Below are 14,049 nucleotides of genomic sequence, written 5' to 3' on the forward strand. Positions count from 1 at the left end.
TGTTGATGCTGTTATTTATGGTCTGTGTTGAGCAGCCGGGTTGTGGAACATTTCTGTCAGGATTTATGTGGGCTGAAGAGGTTTGTGTTGTTATTATGCAGGAGCTCCCAGAACAGAAACACTCCAGGTTGTTTGTTTTTCTGCCGGCTCTTCAGATGTCCCTGCAGCGTCTCCGTTTTCTGCGTTTCCATTCTCACGGTTGTCATAAGAGCCAGAGAAACATGAGAAAATGCTTGTGGTGGCAGCAGAAGAGCGACAGGTTGTAGCGACAAGTGTGCTGTCTCCCTGACAGCAAATGGACCCAAATGGATCCAATTAGACGGCCGTCTTTGTGCCAGAACCTCCTGTTTGTCTCAGTTTTTATTTGGACTTATAATCCACTTTGGTATTAACTCAAGCACTCACTGCTTCATTTTCAGGCTTTCTGCTCCGTTTTTTCAGTTCAGTTTTTCGTAAATTTATTTCTTCTCTACGGGAGTAAATTTGTGCCAAAGTTTTTGTTCTTGCATTGAAGAAAATGATTCGTATTCATGACTTTATTAGGTGCAGTTTAACATCTGACTGGCCCTAATAATAATAAATTGTCCTAGAAGTTTTTGCGGTAAATGATAATATTGTCATTTTGAGACCATTTTCAAGAAATATAATAACAGTGTAATAACACAAAAACACATTCTCAAAGAATAATAAACTTAAAATTCTAATTAACATTTAACACCAGAACTGTAAGACATTTAATCCAAAATAAATAAACAAAATAACGAATAAAATTAATTTTAAACTCTCTGTATACAAAATTATCTTTCGGGCTAGTTGAGACCAAACTTTTGTCTTTCAGTTTTTGGTGGACAGAGAGAAAAATGATAAATAACGGCAATGGAAATTACAGAGCTTGTTTTAATTTGTCATACGATTAATTGATTTAAACTTTTGTGGCTTGTGCCAGAATGTATTGATAAATCCTGTTGAACTTAAAATATTAATAAGTATTTATTTATTCTTAAAAGTTAAACAATAGTGGACATCTTGTCACGTTGACTTAATTTGACTGTTTGAGAGATTAAACTGTTTTTATTTGACTGATAAAATATTATTTTGTGTCCCTTTTGAGGTGTTTGGAAACTTACTACCACAAACACTTATGAAAGAAATAAACTAACTTAAACAACACACAATGAATGGCTAATAAAATAAAACAAACAAATCCAGAATCATTTTTAAAGAATCCGACAGCAGATGCTTCCCAGACTTTATTTATAAATTATGCAACCTCTGAAAATATGCAGGTTCTCTGGGGCGACTTGTGAAATATAAGAATGAACCCAGTGAGTCGCTGGCTGCCATGGCGACCTCCCTCTTTATTTGTGGAGCAAACGTGAAGGGGAGCTCAGAGTAAGACGCTCAGAGTAAGACGCTCAGAGTAAGACGCTCAGAGTAAGACGCTCAGAGTAAGACGCTCAGAGTAAGACGCTCAGAGTAAGACGCTCAGAGTAAGACGCTCAGAGTAAGACGCTCAGAGTAAGACGCTCAGAGTAAGACGCTCAGAGTAAGACGCTCAGAGTAAGACGCTCAGAGTAAGACGCTCAGAGTAAGACGCTCAGAGTAAGACGCTCAGAGTAAGACGCTCAGAGTAAGACGCTCAGAGTAAGACGCTCAGAGTAAGACGCTCAGAGTAAGACACTCAGAGTAAGACGCTCAGAGTAAGACGCTCAGAGTAAGACGCTCAGAGTAAGACGCTCAGAGTAAGACGCTCAGAGTAAGACACTGCAGAGTAAGACGCTCAGAGTAAGACGCTCAGAGTAAGACGCTCAGAGTAAGACACTGCAGAGTAAGACACTCAGAGTAAGACACTCAGAGTAAGACGCTCAGAGTAAGACACTGCAGAGTAAGACACTGCAGAGTAAAACACTCAGAGTAAGACACTGCAGAGTAAGACACTGCAGAGTAACGCTCAGAGTAAGACACTCAGAGTAAGACACTGCAGAGTAAGACGCTCAGAGTAAGACACTGCAGAGTAAGACACTGCAGAGTAAGACGCTCAGAGTAAGACACTCAGAGTAAGACGCTCAGAGTAAGACACTCAGAGTAAGACACTGCAGAGTAAAACGCTCAGAGTAAGACACTCAGAGTAAGACGCTCAGAGTAAGACACTGCAGAGTAAGACGCTCAGAGTAAGACACTCAGAGTAAGACGCTCAGAGTAAGACGCTCAGAGTAAGACGCTCAGAGTAAGACGCTCAGAGTAAGACACTGCAGAGTAAGACACTGCAGAGTAAGACACTGCAGAGTAAGACGCTCAGAGTAAGACACTGCAGAGTAAGACGCTCAGAGTAAGACACTCAGAGTAAGACACTGCAGAGTAAGACGCTCAGAGTAAGACACTCAGAGTAAGACGCTCAGAGTAAGACGCTCAGAGTAAGACGCTCAGAGTAAGACGCTCAGAGTAAGACGCTCAGAGTAAGACGCTCAGAGTAAGACGCTCAGAGTAAGACGCTCAGAGTAAGACACTCAGAGTAAGACGCTCAGAGTAAGACACTGCAGAGTAAGACACTGCAGAGTAAGACGCTCAGAGTAAGACACTGCAGAGTAAGACGCTCAGAGTAAGACACTCAGAGTAAGACGCTCAGAGTAAGACACTCAGAGTAAGACGCTCAGAGTAAGACACTCAGAGTAAGACACTCAGAGTAAGACGCTCAGAAACTGAGCCGAACACAGTCAGCCACTGGGCAAAAACTACATTTTGCTTCTAAAACAAGCAGCTTTCAGATGGATGTTAGAAATCTGGTTTTGGTTTTGAGAAAATTGACCCAAATATCCAAAAACATGTTCTGATCAGCAAGTCTGCTGCAGGTAAACACCAGAAAATACAAACAAGTGCTTTTTGTGGTCCGTTGGCTGCAACAGGATTTAATAATTTAACTTTTATGACTAATGTTGCTTGGAGAGTAATATTACTAAAACGGAAAACTGACTTCCAATTTGTAAATAACCAAATAAAGTTCAGGGGTGGGGCTGGTTTAATTTAATACAATACAATAAAATTAAATGATAAATTGTCATTACCTCCAGTGGTTTTGTGAAATATAGACATTTAACAAGCTGCAAGTGGTGGGAAGATTACAAAAATAAATTAAACTAGTTTTTCCCCAACATTTGCAAGGAAAAATACTGCAAGGGAGAAATACATTTGTATTTTTATTGTGTAATGATTTGTAAATTGTGCATATTTTAATTTATAGTTTTCATTATGTGAATTTGGGGTTTAAGCTTGTTTATTTTGATTTATAGGTTGGATGTACTTTAATAAATAGAAATGACCAATCAGGGACTGGGATTGTAAATTAGCTGTAGCCGCTGCATTTACATTAAAACATTCACAAAACTTTTTCTACGTCTCACTAATGAAGAAAAAACACAATTTTGCAACTGTGTTGTTCCAGTAAGAAACATAATAGTTTGTTCACAAAAACATGCTGCGCCGTCATCCTCCTCCTGCCGCTTTCTGTTTTCTTCTTTGTGGTTTCTGCCAGAGGAAACATCCAGCTGTTGATCATGTGACTCCCTTGAGGCAAAAAAATAATTTCTATTGCAGTTTTGCGCAATAACCCATTTTCAATACAGTGGCAAAACATTTTAGCCAAAAATCGTTGTTTTTATTTCAATATTTGCATTTTTCCATTAAGTTAGTTTGAGTTTTATTGATAATAGAAACTTACAGACTTCTTCTGTTTGTCTGCGTTGTCCCTGTCGAGTAAACTAATAAATTAAATAAGAATTTCACAATGTTTTGGCAGCAAAATCAAAAATATAATTGATAATTGTCATGTTTTTCCTAAAGTTTTTAAAGCTCCTCTGGAGACCATTGTGTCTTAGAACATGTGTTCCAACATTTAGGGTAAAAATAAATGAATCCAGTCACTTGCCCAGCAGAAGAAAACCCACTCATTTGCTCAGATTTCTCACCCCTGACACATCGCTTCTCCACACTCACACCGAGCAGATGCACAAAGGGCAGCCACTATTCCGGCTCTTTCTCTTCACACACTCCCTCTGAAGCCATCCTCAACAGCAAGTGCAACTTTCGCAGCTTCGGCCGCGGACAGCGACTGCAGATGAGGGACGAGCGGCCTGTTCCTTCGCTAACTTAGTCATCTTATTGCAGGGAACAGAGCGCTCATCATCATCTGGTGTGAAAGTTGACAAGAAAAGAAATTGCACCGACAATGAGACATGAATTGTGTTTGTCTCACATGTGAATAAGCAGCTTATTTTTGGACCAATTCAGGGTTATTTATTGAAAGGGAGGAGAAAGTGGTTCGTTTTATAGGAGAAATTTTCTCAAGGTAAGCATAACTGAATGATTTGGGTTTATTTTTACACTTGGAGTCAAGGTCTGCACTCAGCTTCTTGTGAGGAAGGAGCTAATCTGTCGCGTAGCAACACCTCCCACTCCTGCATTGAAGCAAGAGAAAGAGGAAGGGAATAACAGAAGAGAGTTTAGGAGGGGAAATTGGGGAAATTTATCAGTGCAAAGCCCGGGGAGTGGACCAAGAGTCTTAAAACATTAAAACGCTTTTACAAAAAACTGCATGGAGGCTATTTATCACACTGCCAGCTCGGTTTTTATCCCACTTTTTTTTTAGGAATGTGCAAAGAAAGCTAAATTTTAAAAATCTATCATGTTGAATAGCTGCTTCTCCTTAAAGCAAGACCTATTAAACAAAGATAATCTGTAGAAAATTGGGCTTTTGACACAGGACAACATCATTCTAGGGGCACAAAAACCTCATTAAGAACAAGTTCATTCATAATCTATTATTCTTGAACTCTTAATTTATTATTCAACAAATGGCTGTTTAAGGATTCAGTTCAAAATCAACATTTAGAGTAGCACAGATACTGAAAAGAGGCCTGATTTATACATTTTATAAAGGGGAAGCAGTTCTACACTGCAAAAACACAAAATCTTACCAACAAATTCTGTCCAGATTCTAGTGCAAATATCAAAGTGCACCTTAAATGAGACAAAACAAACTTACATTTATCTTTTTAGCAAAATACAAGAACTTGATTGGAAACAGTTGAATTGCCAATCAACTGCTGTTTTAGATTCAGATTGAGGTTTCTTACAAGAATTTATATTGTTTTCCATTGGCGGATTGTGAAACTTATTTCCCCATGTTATGAGTGGAACAAGTTCTTTTACATCAGTATTTACTTAAAACAAGCTACTATTTATCACTAAAAATTTGCTTGTAAATTATTTTTTGTCTTATTTCAAGTTTACTAAAATATTTGCAGCACAGAAAATATGAGAAATACTTGGTAAGATTTTGTGTTTTTGCAGTAATCTGTTTTATATTGAAGGTGATAGCTTTGTGTTAACATACAAAGACTACACACAACAAAATCAAAACAAGAAATGTTCTTTGACATCATGACTACTCCATCTCCTCTCACTGTCTGGGGTGTTAGTTTTTAGTTTGGATCTAAACACGATGCAGTCTTGGAGAAAATATAAAAAAACAAACCGAAATGTGAACAAAACATTGAGATTAACAGTTTTCTCTCTGTGTGATTTTTTATTCTTAGCGTTTTGTCTTGTTTTCAAAGTGTGAATCTGACACATCACACCAAGTAAAATTTGTCATGGCTGCTGTGTGAATCATCAGCTCATCCAGTTTCCATGTGGCTTTATTTTCCTTCTTCTTTCATGTCATTTTCTCTAGAATCATCCAAAAAGTGTTTTTGCTTAATAAAGAACGATTGTTCATTAAGTCAAGAAAGTTATGGATAACTGAACACAAGTGTCTTCAGTCGGTGACAGAAGACACTTCTCAAGTTTTTGAAAAAACCTTGGATGATGTCTTCCAACAATATTACAAAAACATACAAGAACAAGTATTTTTGAATTTATTTGAATTAAATTTTTAGGTTTGAGGTGGAAATTTATTCTATTTTAGATCAAGTAAAAAGGTTTAATGATTCCAAAGTGCCTTACCAATGTTTCCCCCCCAAAATTTTGTCATTTTACAACCATAAACTTTAAGGACTTGATCGATATTTAATGACTTTATGAGCCTTCTGCAGGCAATAAATTGCTATTTTCATTTCAGGGTATCAGGTTAGTTGCACTGGCAGGTTATTCCACTTTTAAAAATATATTTTATAGGTGAAATAATCTGCTGGGTGAACTAGTTTTTTAATCTATTAATATTATTATTATTCTTCCATCACTTTATTTTGGTAAATTGTCCACATCAAACACAAGAAACAACAAAGAAAAAAACAATAATAACCCATACCAAAAAAGGAATAGGCGGAAGCAAAGCTTATTCTTTGCCAATCCAGTTTTTTTATACCCTACAACCTACCAGAATATTTTCACAATACATATATAAATCTACATAATAGCGTAAGAGTTTATCATTTTACATTTTAAAGCTCATTAAAGTTCACCAAGAAAGGACGTAACTTAGATTCATAATTCAAAGAATTATTGTTGAAAAGTTACTTCTAATGTAGTTTTGTTTAATTTCAAGAGTACAAAGATTTATGCACTTGAACAGAGACAAAATTTGTTGGTAATAAGGTAAAATTTGTTTTTTCTATGGATTTGTCTGCATGAAAAAAATATAGTCTTTGTGTTTTTGCAGTGAAAGAGAAAACAACAATACTACATAACATAGTTGACTTTTCAGCCTTTTTGTCATTAAACTGCAAAAATAATTGTTTTTCTTTGTTTTCCATTAAACAAAGTCTCTAAGATGAAATCAGTTTTGGATTTATTTTTGTATTAATGGGTGTGCACCCCCTAAAATATTTTGGGGGTATTTTAGGAGCATATTGTTGAATCAGATGGATAAACAGACTAAGCTTCATTCTCTCTGCAGCTCTTCACCTCCCTCCTTTTTATCCGTCCATCCTCCCGCCCCTCCGTGAAGGCGAGCAGCCTTGTGCCTTTTCTCTTCTCTTTTCAATATTGGGTTTATTTTTAGCTTGAGCTGAACAGAAGTTTTTCACCCTGCGCTCTTTGAGTTGTGTTGAAGTTCTCTGTCTCCACAAGGTCCCTGGATTATACTCGGAGTCTCAGGAGAACATGGTGACAAAGGCTCGGTAAATAGCCTTGGTGGGCTTTATTAAGGCTGCTTTTGTGAACGTCCAAACTCAAACATAAGACGGAGACGTCCAAGATCTGCTGAAGTTTTCACGGTAAAACGCTCACGTTCACACAGCAGCTCTAAATGCTCCATTTTGGCTCAATTCCGATTTGTTTGTTTGTTTTGCTAATCGTACGAAATGAAACGAGACTTCGGTGTTAACGGTTAACGCCGAAATTAATTCCGCATGCGCAGAAGAAGAATGTTGACGTCACGTGACAGTAACAACGGCTACAGCTGGTGTTAAAGATTAACGGTGGCTAAATTGACTGGTTGAAACCTAGACGTTTCTGAATTGTAGGTAGCTGTGCAAATGCTACTTGTGTGACAAAACCGATTGCAAAACTTTACGATAAACCTCGTTAGATGCAAATATGTTTAATGTTGCAAGTCCCAAACTTGACAGATATGACTATGTTTTTATAGATTTTAAAAGTTTTTTTCAGGAACAAGAGCCGTCGGTATTGTCACATTAGCATAGCAAAGCTAATAAATAGAAAGTACAACTATTAGCAGTAGCTTTTCGTGGAACGTTGACCTCAGTTTCTGTTTGGATCTAGTCGGAACCAGACGTGGTCTTTCACAATCATACATTTAAGTTATTCTTTACCTCCTGATTTAACGTGCCTGTCTTTTTTCTGATGATATCTCACGTCAGTGACGCAAAGTGGGATGAAACATGAACGTTCACTGCAGATGCTTTGAAAACAATCAGATATGTTTCTGAATTAGTATCACACATGGAAGTGGCACAGATCCACAAATTTTCAACTTCTCTTCTTTCTACAAAGACCCTAACACACCATCATATGTAACTCAGCTTGGAAATGATCCATATAAGCTTTATAATTACCTAATAACTCCTGCATATATTGAAACATTGACTGATTTATTTGATTTAAATGGGAGGGTGCTTATTAATGAGCTCACAATCTTCTCGTAAACATAACATATTTAGCAGAAATGCTCATTAACATTAAGAGTCGCATGAAATAAACAGCGCGATATACAAACATCCATACAATTTCATTCATAAAAATTTGAAAAAAAACCTACTCCAGCCCTATTTTAAGAGGCTTATGTCAAAAATACAATTTTTTTTAGGTGTTAACAAAACTGTCACAAAAATAACAACTAAAACAGAAAAATCCTCTAACACAGTTAAATGATCTTGGCGACTAACCAACCATTCAATTATTTCGACGTTTAAACTGGTTCTGAGCCTCGTACTGTAACATAGCAGCACAGACAGTGGCTCTTCTCTCTATGACACTCAGTTGGTGCTGATGCGGGGTTGCCATGGTGACGTGATGTAAATGTGTTACATCATGAGAGACCTCCCAGCAGATCTTTCGCTTCCTTTTTCTCCCCTCCATCGATAAGCTCTCAGCCTCCTTTTTCAGTCCAAAAGGTCAAGTGCAGATAAATTCGGGGGGAAACACAGAAAGACGGAGGGACACGTTCTCTCAAGTGTTCATTTCTGTAAAATGAGTCGACACCTGCAGCAGATTGATTGATGCGTTTTGCATAAGCGAAGCGGTGAGTGGGCTGACACGAGGAGTGGTTTTAAAAGCCTCGTCCAAACTTACACGTCTATTGACCCTGTAATTTTAAAACCAATCACATGACTTCTTTAGTTCCCCTCTCATGTTCCCTGCTCTTCCGCTACCACTTACTTTTCAAGCTGATTCACGGCCGGATGAAGCTTGTTACTTGTTATCAACTGGGGCTCATTCAATTCTTCCCAAAACGACTCGTATTCCGTCCATCTGTCTGTCTGCCGCATTGGAAAAGACGGAAAAACAGCGTCAGGCTGCAGATGAGCTCAACAAAGCAACCTTTTAGGATGAAATATTGTTTGTACCATCATAATTAACTGTATGAGTGTTATTAAAAAGCACATTCGGCTATAAATACCATAAACGGTGCAGTCCCCTTGCTGTCTGATTGTTGTGGAGGCTTGCTGAGCTCTCATTGGCAGTGCAGATTGTATCTATTTTTGGAGGCGTTTATGAGCAGATGTAAACATTCCTGTGGGCAATGGCGCAAAGTAACAAAATGCATTTGCTCCGTTTTAGTGCCAGACAGCAATAGATTAGTGGAAAGATGGGGAATGCCACTATTAGCCAAATAAAAGTGTTTCCTGTTATAAATATATCTCAGTTTTAAGTGTTGCTTAAATTACTCCCTCATGGATTGGTGTCTCTCTTGTCAAAATTCGATTTAGCACAGTAGCCTCTTATCGTAATGAAGATACTGTATTTGTTTTTGTTTTATTGATTTTATATCTGTTTGTTTTTTTTGTTTGTTTTAGTCATGTTATACTTAAATTTAACGTGGTTTTGTCAAGATTTCTGTTTGGTAATAAGGCTAACTTACCTCTATAAACAAATCTACCTAGTGGTTTAAATAAAGTTGATTGATTGATTAAATATTTCACATTATGTAATTAACCTTGGTGAATACAGAAAGCAGTTCTCTTAAATTCACTGATCAGGAAAGTGCTATACTTCGTGCAAAAAGTAACTGCATTTGTTAATGTATGGAGTGACAGTAAAGAATCGGTTGCATTAAGTCACTGACTTAACAGAAATCCCTCATACCGAACATGCATGTAGCGACAGTAGAGAGGAAAAACTCCCCTTTAACAGGAAGAAACCTCGAACTGAACCAGGCTCCTTACCCCAAAATCCTCAGGGAGAAAAGTTATGCCTCCAAAAGAGAGGGGCCTAGTCAAAGTCTGGACTGAAATGATTTCTACATGTCAAGAGAAAATCTAGGAGAGGTTGTTTAACCAGCTATTGTTTGGAGAAACCACGAACATGCTCACAATCTGAAACTAGACCTTTCACACAAACACAATCTTCTCCCTTTTCTTGAGCTAAAACTAAAAAAACTCAATCCAAGAGACATAAAATAGTATCAGTGATTGGCAGAAACACATAATCATAAAACTGTAATCAATCATTACTGTCCTGTATTTATTTTCTTATGATCTACTAAAATCATGACTTCAGCAAACACTTTTTCTTTTGTCTTCTACTTATCCTCTTCTAATTTTTAAGAAAACTCAAAAACACTCAAACAGCTTAAATAAAATACTTTAATTTCTTTGTGTTAGAAACAGCATATAAATAAATTAAATTTAAAACTTTACCATGTAACTTTAGAAAACTCTGAGCAGTAAAGTAGATAAGTCAAACTCCATTAATGTAGTTTTCAAAATGCTTTTCGATCACCTTTAAATCCACTCTGTTCTTTCCTTGAACCCTCCTCCTAAAAACTCCCCAGCAGCCGTTCGAAAATATCTGTTTTACCATCACTTTATGTCTTTCACATTCATAAATTCCTCTCTTCTCCAGCCTTCTGCTCCCTGCCATTCTCATACTTTTCACTTTTTTTTCTTTCTCTTATTTTTCTCAGGGCTGAATGTCTTTTCAGCATCAGCCTCTTTTGGCGCGCTACACCCACACACCCATAGCAACACGCCGTCGTCTCTTGGTAACAACATTTACGCAACGAGTGAAGAAACTGAAAATAAAATGGGCCTGGGTTTGGCTTAGAGTCCTTTATGGAGCAATATAAATAACTCTCCGCTTGTCCGACAGTTGATGTTTCATCAGAATTTTTTTTTTCTCTTTCATTTGATTTTCACCCTTTAATCTTTCAAAGTTCTCAGAAACCTGTGTATTGTTCTTAATCATTTCACTGCCTCAAAAATCCCAGAACGTTCATGGCAAGTTCACACTAATCCAAAGCAATAGACACACCCAGCAACTAAACCTCCACCTGAAGAGGAGATTATTTACAGTTTTAACAAGAAGCTGCCTGTTGATGGATAAGGACTCTGACATGTGAGCTGCTTTCTAATAGATAGAGCACAGCTCCTGTCTGCTGATTTCATCATGATGTTATTTTTCAAATTATTCTGAGTTTTGTTTTGTGTGTACATAAACTAGTGTTTTTACTTAGTTTAGGCCAAATATAAGCCGTGTGTAAAGCAACCATCTGTTATTCAATTTATAGCTAGTTCTTTACTTAAACAAGGCTAGCACCTTTAAGCTACCCGAGTAGCCATTTTGTTTCTCTGTATAAAAACACACAATTATCTTGTGATATATCAAAAGCAGTGTGCAGAGATTGTATACTACATTTGTCTGAACAAATTATAATACACAGCAGAATAATCTAACTGAGGATGCTATTCTGGGAACTTAGCATGCTAACACGGTTTAGCGCTAACTTCACATCATTCTGCAGTGTTCAGTTGTTCTCAGAAGTTCAACCTCACATGAATCCCACTTTAAAATTAATTAAGTTTCAGTTGCTTGTTATAAAGCAAGTCAAAGTTGCTAACAGTTGTGGTTAGCCTCCAGCTACAGGCTATTAGCAATCCAAGCTAACGTTTCTTACCTTCTATTTGCACATTAAAAAAAGCACTGCACAAAAGTAAAAATATATTCTTACCAAGTATTTTGATCTAGTTTCTGGTGGAACATGTCAATTAAGACAAAACTAACTTACTGGTATATTAGGAGCTTGTTTTAAGTCAATAATTCCTCAATATTGATGAAAATGTAGTTGCTTATATTAGATTATTTTATTTATAACATGGGAAAATGTCTAAGTGAAATAGTCTGCCAGTCGAACTAATACTTTTTCATCAATGTTAAGGAATTATTTACTTAAATCAAGCTGCTGTTGCTGAAAACATACTGTAAGTTAGTTTTGTCTTAACGTATGCTATTTCCACTAGAAACGTTTTTTTCTCGCTCCTTATTTGTCATGTTTTGCTTTTTTTTAATGATAACACCACATTTGTCACCCTCTTATATTTTTTTATGTAAATATCAAGAGGAGAGATTAATTTCCTGCTCCAGGCCCCTGATTAATTCACTAATTCATCCCTCCTCATTTCATGTGTCGCCGCGCTCAGGTCCGGCAGACCCTGCTGACCCCATCAGTGAACTAATCGGGGTCCTGTTGGTTGTGGGTGGAGTTAAATGACACTCCACCGCACTTCTCCATTCAGAAATATAAAACCTGAAGAGGAAAGCATGGAAAGCTTTTTGCAGTGCAGTCCTGACAACTTGCATTGAATAATAACTAACAAAGCATGACTGTAAAACATGGAAAACTGTTTTTTTTTTTTTTGCCTTCATTTTTTCGAGTTTCGCATCAGAGATTAGCTCTTACTCCAGACAAGGTGCCAAAACTCAGAGTCCCGGGGGTTTTACTCCGCGCTCTGCTGTCCCAAACTCTCCTCCCACTCACCGTGTGGGCGCTGCCACTCAGAGCCTCTCGGTGTGAGCGCCCAAGCCCCGCTCTCAAATAAACATAAAAACAAGAATGCAGACAGGGGATTCGGGTGCAGACTGACTAATGCGTGCATTTAAATGCTTTACTTGTTTGCCACTATTGCACACACTCACACAAACACAAGTATGAGCTGAGACAAGTAGAAGCCTTTGACTACACCATTCAGAAGGGGTCACAGGTGCTTAATGTATTCTGTGGACAGTTTTCGCCTTTGTTGGTTATTTGTTTGTTATTCACCAGCAGCAAGTGACTTTGAGCCACATTGTTGGCTCAAAGTCAAACTTTTATTTAATTTTTCTCTGGGATTAAAACTGCAGGATGTAACTTGATAAAGAAAATGTTCTTCACATATTGGTCAAAACTATCATCAAATTGTGACAGTTTATGAGAAAACATCAATCTCCTCCACCTTGTCTCGGAGCTAATCTCAGCCAAAAACAACCAAAGAGAGCAAGGGCCCAGATATTAATGTTGTCAATCATCCTTCTGTATGTGCTGCTAAATGTGCTAATGCTGGAGAAACAACTTACCGCTACAGGAACACCGTCTATCTGCCGTCATTGGTGGCTATGCTAACTAGCTTAAGATCTGCTGACAGGGAGAAGTTATAGCATTAAGAGTAAGGGATGAGCAGCGCAACAAGAGACTGTGATTGGCAACGCAAAGACTCGCCTCATGGTTCCGATTGGCTGTTTCTTGCCAACACAGAGAAGTCAAACAAACTTGATTTTTAAAGATTATTTTTGTCAGTCGCAGTTTTAACAAATATTTAAAATTATATATTTATAAAAGTTAGATGGTAAAGTATTTTTGCATGAAATTAAATTGAAACGTTATCCTCAGGGTCATATCGTTTCTGTTGGGCTCCTCTGTATCTAAGGCAAGGGTGATCAAAGTGAGGTCTGGGGCCCATTTATAGACCCTGGACTGATTTTTGTGAGGCCCCCGCCAACCACAATTAAAGATTAAATGAACAAATTAGGACAAAACTACAATGTTGAAGTTTAAATCTAAGTGTTCTGGTTTCCTTTTGTCATGGTAAATCGACCTCATCTTGTACTCTAAAACACACCTTGGTGCGAACAAATCTGATTTTAATTTCTGCGCTGCAGCTTGGCGATATACAGTGTTGTCACATGAAATTGTTTTTATTGCTGAGAACAAATTGAGCTAGAAATGATAATGCCTTTCATCTAACAGGGAAAACTTCCAAAAAGAAAAAAAGTAATTATGTGTTTAATTAAAATAGTTCCTGCTTAGTTTATTGATGAGTAAAGAAAATGTAGTCTTTGCGTGGAGTTAGATATCAGACGCTTTTGCTCAATATGCTCTTTTTTAATCTGTATATTTCCACTTTATTTCTTATGTCCTTACGGTGATAACCTCAAACCTGAACACAAACCTCCTCTTGCCCTCTGACCCCAGCCTCTGTCGCCCCTGCTCTCCGTCACAAGATAGAAAACTCCTCACAGCTTCTTCGTCACTTTCTAAAGTCACCTCAGTGTTTCTTCCTCTAGGTGTGTGTGTTTTCTGTGGGAAAGGGTGGGCTCAACTGGGTTATGAAACCAGCG

At 37.6% G+C, this 14,049-nt stretch overlaps 1 long non-coding RNA gene across 4 annotated transcripts in view; it reads left to right on the plus strand.

Moving 5' to 3' along the window:
• The window catches only part of LOC129360351 (uncharacterized), a 32,646-nt gene that overhangs the window by 15,374 nt on the left and 3,223 nt on the right, over positions 1 to 14,049 (plus strand). The window contains exon 4 of one of the 4 annotated variants that reach the window (XR_008606022.1): positions 102 to 338. The exons of 2 other annotated variants lie outside the window; for them this stretch is intronic. This is a non-coding gene — a long non-coding RNA (uncharacterized LOC129360351). Of the gene's footprint in view, positions 1 to 101; positions 339 to 14,049 lie in introns of those variants that run through there. One more of the 4 variants, XR_008606024.1, reaches the window with a different exon arrangement.

This window comes from Poeciliopsis prolifica, unplaced genomic scaffold (genome assembly GCF_027474105.1).
Source record: "Poeciliopsis prolifica strain line A6 unplaced genomic scaffold, Auburn_PproV2 SCAFFOLD006, whole genome shotgun sequence".
In the NCBI taxonomy this organism is placed as follows: domain Eukaryota; kingdom Metazoa; phylum Chordata; class Actinopteri; order Cyprinodontiformes; family Poeciliidae; genus Poeciliopsis; species Poeciliopsis prolifica.